This window comes from Mytilus galloprovincialis, chromosome 2, assembly GCF_965363235.1.
Source record: "Mytilus galloprovincialis chromosome 2, xbMytGall1.hap1.1, whole genome shotgun sequence".
NCBI lineage: Eukaryota > Metazoa > Mollusca > Bivalvia > Mytilida > Mytilidae > Mytilus > Mytilus galloprovincialis.
Window position 1 is genome coordinate 107,158,108 of NC_134839.1, and position 14,557 is coordinate 107,172,664.

Sequence of the window (14,557 nt, forward strand, 5' to 3'; positions counted from 1 at the left end):
GAATAAGTATAGAAAAGGGAATCTTTAGACACATAAGTATTCAAAATATCAATATAAAGGTCTACAAACTATTCCAAATCATTCATCAACGTTAAAACACTCAATGTTTAAATCTTATAATCTATTTAGAATATACAAAACAATCTTTAAGAATGAAATAAAACACCAATTTGACCGAAAAGTTCACATAAAACCTTTTTAGCGTAAGGTATGCATTGCCAGCAATGTAAATCAATAATAAGAAATGAGTCGCAATAGTACAGTTGACGCAACCTAAAAACTTACAAATCAAGCAACGAACTAAAAACTTATGTGTGATAAATGTAGTCTGTCACCCTCGCACATCTAGTGAAGTTCAATGAGACCTAAACTAATCTTAACTTGGCAAACCTTTCGGGATTCTCAATGCTTATCAACTTAGTTCTGGTTTGAACTTTAAATGTTTTGACTAAATCGTCAATAGTGAGCCTAATGCAGACGAAACGTGCGTCTTTCATACATATTGGTATCTCCAATGATTTTTTTTACAGATCAGAAACAAACCTTTGTTGATGAAATTCGTATAGGGTGAACACACACGCGCGTTACATATCAATTACGATATGAAAATGATACAACCGATGGGACAGAAGGTAGGTAAAAAAACAAAGGAGTAGGTCCGGTAAGGACTGATTTTGGCCTCAAATTTCAGGTTCATCCGACGAAAGATTTTGACCACTTTTTAAACACTTAAGTGTCTATTTTATTTGAATTAGTTAGTTTATGTGAAAGATTTTAACAGATTTAGTCATTAAAAACGATCCGATTCAAGCTCAAATATGAAAAATCTACCTAATATGCCGAAAAATGTCACTTTTCAGATGGTTTTTTGGTAAAAATGAAAGTGGCCGCATCCGTGTTCATCCTCAACCTTTATATATTTTATGTATTATCATAAAATACAACTTACATTTCAATATTAAGGATGAACACGAATGAGGCCACTTTCGTTTTACACGAAAACCGTCTAAAATTTAACTAAAATGCTAGAATTATGAGGATTTCAGTAATTAAGCATGACTTAATGGTGCTAGTACCAGATATATGTGCATTGTATTGTCAAAAACAGCCCATATGTATGTAGCAGAATCATTCTACTGTCCAATAAATAACTAAAGGTTTACATTTTAACAATTTTGTAAAACTGCTATATTTTGGGGCCAAAAAAGGGTCTTACTGAACCTACTCCTTTAAAAAAAACAAGCAGATAAATCTCTTATCCAAAGTAATCTGATCTCTTATCTAAAGTTATCTAAGATTGTGTGTTTTTTAAATCCGTTTTGTAAGAAGATATTTATTGTCGTATGATATGTGATGACGAAAAAATTAATCTATATAAATTTATCCGACATAACTTTACAAATGCAAGGTATAAGCTATTCGTTATTTATATAAACATTAAAATCACAACATGCACAACCAAGCACAACTTGTAGATGAAACAAATCGAGAATTGTGTGTGTTAGAATATGTAATATATACTCATGATATTAAAAAATAAAATATGCATAACGAATTAAAGCTTTCTGATGCAAATGCGAATTTTATGAAATGTTGATTTGATCTTTGAAATGTCATACTTCCTCATTTGTGCGTTTAAAGAACCAAATATGCATAACGAATTAAAGCTTTCTGATGCAAATGCGAATTTTATGAAATGTTGATTTGATTTTTGAAATGTCATACTTCCTCATTTGTGCGTTTAAAGAACCAAATAACCTTTAATGTACAAAGGCAATGTATAACTGCATCTTTTTAAAATTGTAGGCATGTTTACCATAAATTTACCTCATTGTAGTAGTATTTGAAACAATTTGAACTTTTACAAAGTGTTTCATTCGTATATTTTACAATACAAAATCAGATTAAGATAACGACAACTTCATTTGAAATAGCATCACATAGCAGCATACTTTCGACCTTGTTTGATCATAAATCATTTTCTATTAAGAAGCAAAAGGATTAAAAGTGAAAATAAAGAATTATCTTTACTGGTATAGACGTCGTTTTAATTAGTTGTCAACTATATTACTCATCAACAATTTACTCTACTGTATAAATTCAATTGGGTTGTTTCCAAGCAGACTACTCTAGGCAAAGTCATTACACAAACACCACGTCTTCTTAACGGCACACATTATCATCCACATTAATTAAACAGGAATATGAAATGTGTGCCTAAAGTTCGGAATTTAAACAATCAAACAAAAAAAGCTAAATTTTCACGAGTTGTTTACTTTACACATGAACCTTAAACTTATTATGGTTGTTACAAATGCAAGTCACTCTTGACAATAACAAATATCAAGATGAATAGAAATCAAGTTTACATTTTATGTTTTCTCCTAAACACTATTTTAATGAGTTATTTGAAAGAAAAAATAATCCTTTTTATTAAGGTCAAAATAAGACAGCTCCAATACACACATACACTATAACAGACTTAACCTGTTTAGTTCAAGTGTGCCTGATCCAATATAAAACACAAAAGGGGTTGAACTATAATTGTCAATTAGACATCTACCTAAACGGACCGAAAGATAAATATGGCCTCAATAACGGGTCACCGTCCTTTTTTGTTTTTATTTATTCTATTCATGAACATGATGCTTGAGATCAAATGAACAAAGAAGGAAGTTGAAACTTGACTAAACTCCAATATTTCATGTGGCAACGATGCAGTATATATATATATTATTATAAGTATGATAAAGCAGTTTTATATTATATTTTTTTTTATATACATGACTGATTTGATATGCGTAAAATAACTGTAATAAGAGGCCACAGTATATAGTTTTCATTGTATTAGTGTCTGAATTTTATTTGAAATATGGGATGTGGTATGCTTCTTAACAGACGACGGGGAAAAGGTAACACTCGGCCACCAGAAGCTTTATTTTTGTAGAGCCTGCGTAGTCGAGTGGTCTAGCGCGTCGGGCATAGTGAAAGAGGCTTTGGTGCCACACTATCTCAGTAGAGTTCGAACTCAGGCACGGACGAACAAAATATTTGCTTTCGCTTACAGACCTTACATTGTTGGGTTGAAAATTAATTGATTTGCTTCCTGTTATGGTTATTGTCTTATATGCTACGACATCAAAGATGAATTTTTTTACAGCAGTACTGTTCAGGATGAAACTTGGTCTATGCCACTGCTGGTGAACGTTGCGTCCCAGAGGGTATCTCCAGCCCAGTAGTCAGCACTTTGGTGTTGACATGAATATCAGTTATATGGTCATTTTTATAAATTGACTGTTTACAAAAATTTGAATTTTTCGAAATACTACGGATTTTCTTATCCAAGGCATAGATTACCGTAGCCTTATTTGGCACAAGCTTTTTCTAATTTTGGGTCCTCAGTGCTCTTCAACTTTAGACTTGTTTTGGTTTAATTGCTATTTTGATCTGAGCATCACTGATGTAGACGAAAAGCGCGTCTGGCGTAGTAAATTATAAGCTTGGTACCTTTGATAACTATTATGAAAACGTTATTTATTGAGAAAAAAAATTGTTAAGGATAATCTTTTGTCACTGACAATAAAAGAGGGACAAAGGATACCAGAGGGATATGTGTAAATAACTTTACTTTTCCATGCATAAGTTATAAAGATAGTTTTAAATTATTTGTTTTAAATAAAAACGAATTTTTATAGTAGATATAAATTAACATACAATGTATTGTGAAATTAAAAAACAAATCTGACATAAATATATGAAATGGTCATATCCTAATATGAGGTTATAATTCTTCTAGTCAGAATTCCTGAACACGAATATAATATGTATGGGAATATGTTAACAGAATTTGCCAAGGACAGGTAGCGTCAAATATTATTATTATCAACAACAAAAAATAAATGTATGCAAAAGTGTAGATTGTTGTTATCAAATGCTGTAAAAAAAATATACAAACATTATTTATTCAAATACAATTTTCATTCGATTAAGACAGTTACAAAATGATTTAGATTTTTTTTCCAGTAGGATTTATATACATATAAAGGATATGAATGTTAACGCAGTTCACAGTGTCAAAAATATATTAATAATAATTCAAAGATTAAGGTAGACGAATCTGACAGTATTAATAATGAAACGTTCCATGCAAAAAAAATAAAAAAAATAATGACAGTATACAAAATGGACGAAAGATACCAGAGGGACAGTCAAACTCATAAATCAAAAATAAACTGACAACGCCATTGCTAAAAATAAAAAGGACAAGAGGTTCTAAAGTCTTAAAGTCGTGTGCATTTAAAATACTTAATAATTATCTTTCAAACTTATTTGTAAACCGTATGCATATGCTTTAGCTACAAGCCGGAAACATTTAGGGGGGGAATAGTCAAGAACGTGCTACTGAATTCAAAATACTTCCCACAGCATGTCAAGTTAGTAATTCAAACTTTCAAACCAATACAGTAACTATATGATTGTTTTTTTTTCAATATGATTATGCAGTTGAACTAGTTATACAGTTTACATATTGAAAATCGGAATTACCACATACTTATATATTGTGTCTACAGTGTAATAAAGCAAATCTGTTAGCAATATTCCACATATTTCACCCTTGCCAAAAAATCCAAAGTATCTTAACATATTTTATATAACTGTATAAAATAAAAGTGTCTTCTAATATAGACAATCTGTCTACATACACGCGCATTATTCCGCTATTTATTTCATTTTCAGACAGAATACTACACATGTGCATAATGTCTGCACAAAAACAAATAATCAAATATTAACTATTGTTTTAAAGTTCTTTTATAAACATATATATCTGTACTTATGCATCCCGTCATTGTGTTATGGTAAATATTTGTATTCTTGTCTTACATTTTTTGCTAATATGATTGGTCTATATGCCATTTTGTGCTTCTTTGTGACATATTATGTTTTTTTAGTGATGAAGATTATAAAAGAATGTTGACTGCTGTTTTTTTGTTTACATTTTTACCCTATTTTTCTAGTTTCTAAATTACTTTCAAAATGTAACATTTTAATGTCCACAATATTCATACATCTAATTAAATAAGAATCAAAAGAGATTTTATCAAATTTTCCCTGTTTCCCTGTTTCCACAAATTTTTACTTTACGAAGAAAGAGCGTCTTTGATCACTGGATGACACTGCTTCAAATTCTTTTGAGACGGTTGGACCTTATTCACATAGTTTTTAACCCCTCGGTCTTGAACGATATTGATCTTCCCCATAAAAATATTACTAAACAGCATGTGATAGGTGGCATAGTTAAAATCATGAATAAGCGAAGAAGAGTATAGTATTTTGAATACCGCGAGTACAACCTATTTATTGTCATCTGGGTAATATATAAATAAATATTAAGCAGTCAATTTATAATGGCGTCTATGAAACTTACGTACAAATATACACTGTATATAGGGCCTTAATACCTATAGAATGTCTCATTTCAGAATATGTTGTAAAAGGTTTATACTAGCGTATGAACGACATGTACTCACCTTTCTCAAGTACAAGGGTTTAATGAATTTGTGTTATTTTATCTTTGTGCAATGTTTTGTTATCTTTGTTCTTATGTTTTCTTCGTTTTTGTTTTGGTCACGTTTTTTTTTATGATTTCTGGTTGTCTCTTGGTTACTTTTCTTTCTAGTATATTACTATGGTATGTGCTCTTAGAATGTCAAATAGTATTTGTATACAGAATGTACATGCAAAGATGAAAATACATAAACATCGGGATAATAATTGTGAACGGCAAATCGGTGGTTCGTCTACATTTAGCTCATCAGCGACGCTCAATTCAAAGACTTTGGAAGGCAAAATCAAACACCTATTTTAGATTGAAACCCCCAAATTCCGAAACATTGTGTACCAAATGCGCCATAGGTCTATAGGGAAAATTATCCATCAGGGTTTTGAATAATTCATTATCATGTTCACCTAAAATTTACCGAAAGTGTCCATATATACAATTATAAGTTCATGTCAATACAATAATTGATGAAACTAAGGCATGGAAAGTAATTATTTACCTCATTTGTGTTATTTGTAAATGTTGAAAACATAATAAAAGGAACGAAATTGCATTCCTCAAAGTTGATTTAATTTTTATTTACTTGATACGATCGTTAATTCTATTTCAAGATCCCTTTAAGTTTTTATCTTTTATAATTTAATATTGTGATTTCATCAGACTTTTTATCTGGTAAATTACTTTATAATTGGTGTAGATATACAAATGTAGAGATATTAAACAGCTTACAAATTTTCATTTGAAATTGTCGCTTTTTAGTAAAAAGTCCTGTGAAACGGTTATGAAAACTTGTACTAGTATGATGAATGATATGAACCAAACTTATATAAAAAGTTATGAATGCATGTACATTTTCAGTTTAAAGGTCGTATGGAGATACATGATTGTGTCTATTTGATACATTGATTGTGAAATTAATCTGTAATTTCATTCCTACAAGTATAATTTTATTTGAATGAAAACCCGATTCCTAATAAATAATAAGACAAAGAATTGAAAATAACAGTAAGTAAGTAAAACATAAGGCAGCTTGATTCAAAAGGGATATTCAAAACACAAACGTCAAAAACAAACTGACCATGTCCAGTGTATGTAAAGTGCGGATCATAAAATACCATTTTCACTGTATATGCCACGCATTTCTGATGTAGAATGGTAAATAAACAGACGAAAAAATTATGATATTTGACGAAAAAGAAGAAAAAATTTTCACATGTAAATGTTTAGTAATAAATAATACAAGTTAAACAAAATAAGAGATGGGAACGGGTTTTTATCGCGACGAGAGCCATCCATACGTGAAATATATACCGAAACAGGTGAATATTTAGGACGTTTTACGAACAAATCGTGCAGGTGATTAAAAACTAGCAGGAAAGATGGAGTTGAAGAAGAATATTCATTTCAACACATTAATGTTGTATAACGTAGAATAGCTTTTGTTATTCAGTTTGTCCATATTGTATTGAATTCCACTATGATGCTATCTTTATGCGAGTCATGTTTACTGTTGAATAATGATACTTTACTTTCATTTTCACTGTAGAGCTATTCATTAGTATTGTATAAGCGGTGCATTTTCACTGTATGAATTTTATTCATTGTTATGCAATAAATTCCTAATTCAGCCGACTTGCTCAAACAATGATTAAAGTAAGAAAAGGGTTTGATAGTACTGACTTTGAGATGGAAAGTTTGATTGGACAATCCGTTTAATTCAATAGAATTAATATTTATTTTATATATAATACATTGTAGTCATGATATAACAACATGTGGATCATTTAAGAGTTGAAAGTGTAACTGTTTTAGATTAAAGAAATATATTTTAAAATGCATGTCAATTTGATAAAATTCATGTTTCTGCAGTAGTCATTATACGCATGTGCAAACAAATTTTATCATTGGATTTCGAGTATGGGTCTATTTACAAAGCAGAAGAAGCATGTCATAGATTTTTTTGTACAATCATCAGCATCTTTATTTAAAGTACAGTTATATTTATCCAATGCAATGACACTTCATCACTGAATACGTACATCTATCATGTCTATCGAAATAGAATGTGATCAAAAGGGATAAAAAACAACAATGCTTTTCTAATATTTTTTTATAAATCACTTCTTGACCAATTTCAACGAGGTTTAGACGTAAGATTTTTGATTTTGGGTCCGGTTTTAAATTGGCCCACAGGGTCCAAAATAAAACTTGAGGTTCTTTGGTAGGCTGAATTCATACATGATTGTGTTTATTATTTTTTTGGTCCATTTAACAAGTTTGTGGGGTCCTAACTGTCAAGAAATAAATTCTTTTGAATTTCAACAACAATTGAATATTTGAGGTACTTTGGCATGCTGAATCTCACCGTGTTTTTAATTTTGGGATTTTGGTATTTTGGGCCAAGTTATCGAAATGGTCCTCATTGAGGTCCAAAGGGTCCGATATTCAACATTTTCTTTATTTCATCAAAAATGATCATGTCTTGCTTAAATGTTGTGTACATACTTGCGCCAAACTGTTCGGGGTTCGACCTCTGCAGTAGTATCAAGGGTGCTCTACAACACGTACATCATGTACGAATGCAACTTTATCAGTTTATATTTTTGACAGAAAAAGTTTGCCCTACACAACTTGACCTGCATTTCACGCTTTGATGACTTTGGATAATTTATATGTCACATGTCGTTTATTTTTATACAGTAAAGAACATGCAAGCAATAATCGAGCTAAAACTATCTTTCCTTCAGAATATGAATATTGAAGCATTTGGGGTTCTACAATACGGGAAGCAAGTGAAGATGAACCACAGAACTAAAGTTAAGAAGGAGGGGTCTTCATACCAATGCACTTATTGTCCTTTCAAGACAAAATGGGTAGCTAGTTTTCACAGGCATCAGAAGATCCACACTAATGAGTAACACAAATGTGACCAGTGAGAATTAAAATTTTAAGACTTCTCAATGAGCAGAAAAACTGATAGCATGGAGAAGGCCTGATTTGTACTCATTGTTCCAAACACTTCAAAAGCAGAACTGGGCAGTGGCGGATCCAGAACTTTTTGTAAGGCGGACCCGATGGATGACCTAAAAGGGGGGGGGGGGCTCCAGATACGCTTCAGTGATTCCCTATATATATAATCAACCAAATCATTTTGCAGGCAACCCTAGATACGCATATGCTGGCCTGGCTCACCATATGAAGAAAGCAACAGGAACTTTTAATCACATCAGCTCGTTTTGTAGTAAAACATTTAAAATGCTTCGCTGACCGCAGAGGTCGAACCCTGAACAGTTGGGGCAAATTTGGACACAATATTAAAGCTTGATACTATCTGAATTTGAATTGTGAAATGACGTTATATAGGTTTCTGACACAAGGTAAATGTGGTCGAAGATTTTACAAATCGTATGCGCAATACTGTGCAACTGAAGGTTTCTTCTTGAAACTTTTCAAAAATTTGAAATTTAAACAAAAAATAAAAGAGATATGAACCCCTTTAAAAAATTAGAACCCGACCATTACATTTTGTTTTCCGTCTAGGACCAATAACCATCAAACACAATAACAGTTTTTCCTTTGTGGTAATGAACCTTGTAGTACAATTTTAGATCCATACACTTAAACACAAGATATTGTCTGGAAATTAGAATACAAATTGCTATTTCTTTTGCCCCTTATTTCTGCATGTTTGGGACAATTATCCCCGAACCTAACCCCAGTCTTCCCTTTATTTGTGATATTGTTCCTTGTGGCACAATGCCAGAAAGATCCAAAAACTTACATACAAGTAATTGTCCGGAAACTACAAAGTTAACAGGATTGTTTTTTGTCCCTTTTGTTGTTCCGTCATTCCTAAACTGTTAGTACCATAACCCCCAAAATGAATCCTAGCCTTCTACTTGTGGTATTGAACGCTGTATTACAATTTCAGAGCAATCGAAATTCTTATACACAAGAAATTATCCTGAAACTAAAAAGAATGCTTCTTTTATGCCCCTTTTTCGTAAAAAGTTGGAACCATCATCCCCAAAATAATCCCAACCTTCATTTTGTGGTATTGAACCCTCTTTAAAATTTATATAGATCCATTCACTTAAATTTAAGTTGTCTGGAAACCAAATTTGTCTTCGGACGACGCAGACGATGACGACATCATAGCAATATACGAACCGAAAAAAATATTGCGGTCGTATAAAAACAACTCTTTGATGACCAAGTCAACAAGCACCTAAACAACAAGCCCTCTAAATTTAAGAAAGTATTTTTTTTACAAACATAATTTGTAATAACATGCACCAAGAAAACAACAAAAAGTATTAGTGTGATTTGTGTAATCAGGAATTTGCAACTTCTGAAGACCTAGCGAATCACAAAGCAGGGAAACATGGCAATACAGTTCACATATGTTAATACTGTGGGAAAAGATATAAATGGCCAGCCAGTTTTTATAGACATAAACAAGTTATAAATAGATATAAATATTAAAGCAATCCAATAAGTTTTTCATTTGTTGATAGTCTAATTATCACATTAATCTACAATAAAAATTCATCGCATCTTCGAAAATTCTACATCAGAAATGAATGCCATACAGTGATAATTCATCGCATCTATAGTGAAAATGGATCGCCTTTGAAAATTGATATTCTATATTATGTTGCTTTTATAACACATATTTGAACTTTAATACATTTATTTTACATTAAAAACACACATCATAATGAAAATATGTTAAAATTTAGTTTCAAATCAATTGGTTTGGTAATTTCAAAACGTAAACAAATAATGTTTTCCCATGATCCTTTATTCTACAATGAACATACTCGCATACAACAGTGAAAATGAACTGACTGGATTCGCACTTTATATACACTGATGTCACAGCGTCATGGCGAACATCAATTTTAACGAGTACAGTTTGTCTACAAAACACTACATAGAAAACTGAAAGCAGTGTGACGCAAATTAAAAACAATTACTGGATATATATCAAGGCTGATAGGCATTAAACTACTTTTAAAGTAAAGATGTGTTCCGAACGAACGGATTTTTCTACATGTATTATTATAAATAAGTACTACAAACGGATATCTAAACTAAAGTGATTTTATGCATATCAACTCAGGTGCTCAGGAAAGGTAGGCAGATCCTTCTCTATGTATGACACAATTGAAAATGTAAAGCCATCACATTAAATCAAAATAACTGACAATTTTTTTTTATTTCAATAACCTAGATGACATTGTTATTATTTTTAGTAATTTAAATGGAAAATATGTTTCATGATTATATTGATTGATTAAAAAGTTAAAACTATAAAGAGAAAAAAAAAAAGGCAACAGAAGTATACTGCTGTCATAAAACGAAAACATGATGTTGAAAGATGCATCGTATTTCCCTCTAAATTTCGCATATACTATGCGAAACGCATCGCGAGTTTTTTCACATTCCAGCGAACATATTAAATATTAAATATTAAACAGCGAAATCATTATAGGCAAAAGGGTTTAACCGTATTTCAGACTTTTGATAAAATCAGGGAAGATTAACATGTCAAACAAATTCAATTCATTATTTTTGTATGCCATGTGTTTATACAACAAGGTAATACGAAAAATTACACATAGCTTATAAAATTAAAAGTAGGTGAAATGAAAAAATCTTCATTCTTTTTTCTTAACTTAAGGAAAGAAACATAGAGTTCAATTTGAAAAAAAAAATTGTTTTTACCGTTTGGGAAATGTATCCTTTTTTTTGTTTGCCAGGAAATCGAGTATGATTCATGTTTTTAAATAATTAACGAAATCAATGGTAATACTACATGTAACGCCTACTACTTTTCAATCAGAAGATATAACAAATGTACTTTTCTTTAGGATTTAAAAAATATGATATATATATAACATAAGTCGTGACTAATATGAAATAATTATGCCATTAATCTATTAATATCCCCCTATATGAAGATTATTCACATTAAAAAAAATACTTAGTTGATAATAATGAAAAACAAATGTGCGATTGTTTTTCAGATATTTAGAGATCATACGAGAAAATTTGAAAACATCAAAAACTACACAATTTCAAACTAAATCGGATGTAAAAATGTATATTAGAATAACTCTTACCCGGACCATGGCTGCACAGTTCCAATAAATAGAAAAACAGAACATACTACAAGTAGTTCACGTCTGCACAATGCCAGAAACATCTAGAGATTACGTCTATCTTATTTATAGTTCTGAGAACAGGTTTCTTACAGCAAAACTGAAGTAAATAAACTGGCTGAGATCCAATTAAAAGAACTGAAAGTGGTTTTTTTAAGTTTTGAAAGAATAATTTTCGATTGATCATTTTTTACATGCGTGATATATTTTGTAAAAACAAATTACTTCTTCGAAATTCTAGTAATAAACTTTGTTACCAAATTTCCAATTAAAAAATCCTAAAGTACGGTCTGCAACACGGAGCATTGGCTCACATCAAACAGCAAGTTGTAAAGGGCCCCAAAAAATACCTTTGTTAAACAGTTTAAACGGGAAAACCAACGATCTAATCCATATAAAAAAAAAGGAAAAACGAGAAACACGTGTAACACACATCAACAAACGACAACTAATGAACATCAGGTTCCTGACTTAGAACAGTTGCAAACATATACAGCGGGTTGAAACATTTTAACGCTTCACCCTTATCCGAAAAAATAGTGAAAAATCACAACATAGAAACACACACTATTAAATATCAATTGAAATAGCTTAACTCAATCAAAAAACATAGTAACACAATTGAATATACACTGAACGAATAATTTGATCTATGACACAATGTTAAAAAAAATTAATAAAATATAAGGTGAATAAATAAACGCAAAAGTAGTATACCGCTATGACCTGATTATGATTCCAGAAAGCCAACCACAACCTTGAACAAATAACATTGCCGCCAAATAGAATAATGCACACACGTAAACATTTTGTTGTAAGGTATATAGCTTAAATGAAAATAATTTTGTTGTTCATAGTACCAGAAACACAAGTGAAAAATTATAGTCATACTTAACATTTATCAAAGCTGGTATATATTGAAAAAAGAGAGACGATATATAATAACCCTTTATAGGTAATCATTCAGTAACAAAAAATATTACAATTGTATCAATAGGTAAAATTAACACGAGTGGACAATTTGAGAGTACTAGCATTTACTGAAAGCTAGGTTGAAGACAGACACAATTAATGATAAAAAATCATTCATTGAAAACTCAAATCAACTAAAGCACATCCCAGGAATTTAGTATTTTAATTTTATGGACAGTCAAAGAAGACATGACTTGTGCAATGCAAAACAAAAGGTATCAACAGGCTGTAGGATAGGTAGCAGTTAACCTCTATATATACAAAATGCACGTTCATGTGAATTAATACGTCCCGCTTAAAAAAAATACAAATTTAATTATGTTTTAATTAGTTGATGATAAAATCGATATTTGTTAAAATGTAAACTATATTCAAAGATCTAGTTACAACGTTAGTAAGATAACTTTCACCAATACGTTTGTTTAAAGATTCGATGAGTTTAGATTTTCAAAGCTCGTAAAATGATTACTTTGTTAACAAAAATTAAACACAGATGTTTATAATAAAGGTTCAAAGTTTGGTTTTACGTGTAACTAAACAGGATATCACTTCCTTATTTTTTTGTGATCTTACAAAAAAAGGAAACATTTTCATCAATTCTGAGTACTATTTCGTGTAGATCAGGTTTTTAGTCGTGAAGGAAGCTGGAGTACCCGGAAATTAAGGACCATCGACATTTTATAGGAAAAATGACAACCCTAGTCCAATAAGATTGGAGTCAATAGCACCCGCCACGTACAGGATTCGAACTGAAAATCCCAGTGATTTTTTGCTTGGGATACAGTAGTTTAACCACTCAGCCATGTTTTCCTAGACGTCTATTCACTAGGTGTGTACTGATTGATATTTTGTTTTGAAGTATATGATTATTTTCAATGTGTGAAGCTCTGGTTGGTTGTACCATTAGATAATGTGTCATTGTAGTCAACTAGAACTCATCTTGATACCAATTGCTACATTGCTGTACATGTTTTCCTCTTCAAATTTATCAACTGGTAACACAGTAAAGTTCATAGTAAAAAAATGCTACCCATTCAAAGTCCAATTATTTATTATCTCAGGTATTGAAAAATAATCGGTTACTATGATATAAAGCAGGGGTTTAAAAAGTTTCAGCATCGTTATGAACACTTCTATTTTAATGCAATTTTATGAATAATTAGTTTTGAACATTGATTAGGTGGTCAATTTCTCAGGCAAAATTGGCTTTAGATGGATTTGGTTATATTTTATGTCCATTTTGGTGTAAAGCTGTTCCACATTTTCCGTTCTTATACATCCTTGGCTTACAAATATCCGGCTTTGATCGTTACTGATGAAAAAATCAGACCTGGTGACTCTTGGGTGGAAGATGATTAAAAGGTAACTTAAATTACAGTGAAAGGAGCCCACACCAACCCAGTCTGTTCGTCCCCTTATTGATTTCAATGTATTTTTGTCTTCCAAGAATAAAGTGTCAAACAAATTCATTTCATGATTTTTTTTATGCAAAGTGTTTTTTAAATCAAGATAATAAGAAAAGTAACATATAGCTGAAATTACTGAAGGTGGAATGAAAACATATTTTTTTCTTAACCTAAGTAAAGAAATATATACTTCAATTTCAAAAGAGATTATTTTTACCGTTTGGGAAATGTATCCTCTTTTTTGTTTGCCAGGAAAACGAGTATGATTTCAATGTTTTCCGTGAAAATTTAATAAGAGATACATGTAACGCCTATTAGTTTTTGAATCAGAAGATATATAATAATGTGAACTTTTCTTTAGGATTTAAAACATGATATATATATAACATTAGTCGTGATAAATATGAAATAATTATGTCATTAATCTATATATACACCTATATGAATAT

The 14,557-nt window shown here is 30.9% G+C and overlaps 1 pseudogene; it reads right to left on the reverse strand.

Moving 5' to 3' along the window:
* Positions 1–11,749, reverse strand: part of LOC143065295 (uncharacterized) — a 41,383-nt pseudogene extending 29,634 nt beyond the window's left edge.
* Positions 11,750–14,557: the final 2,808 nt, after the last annotated feature.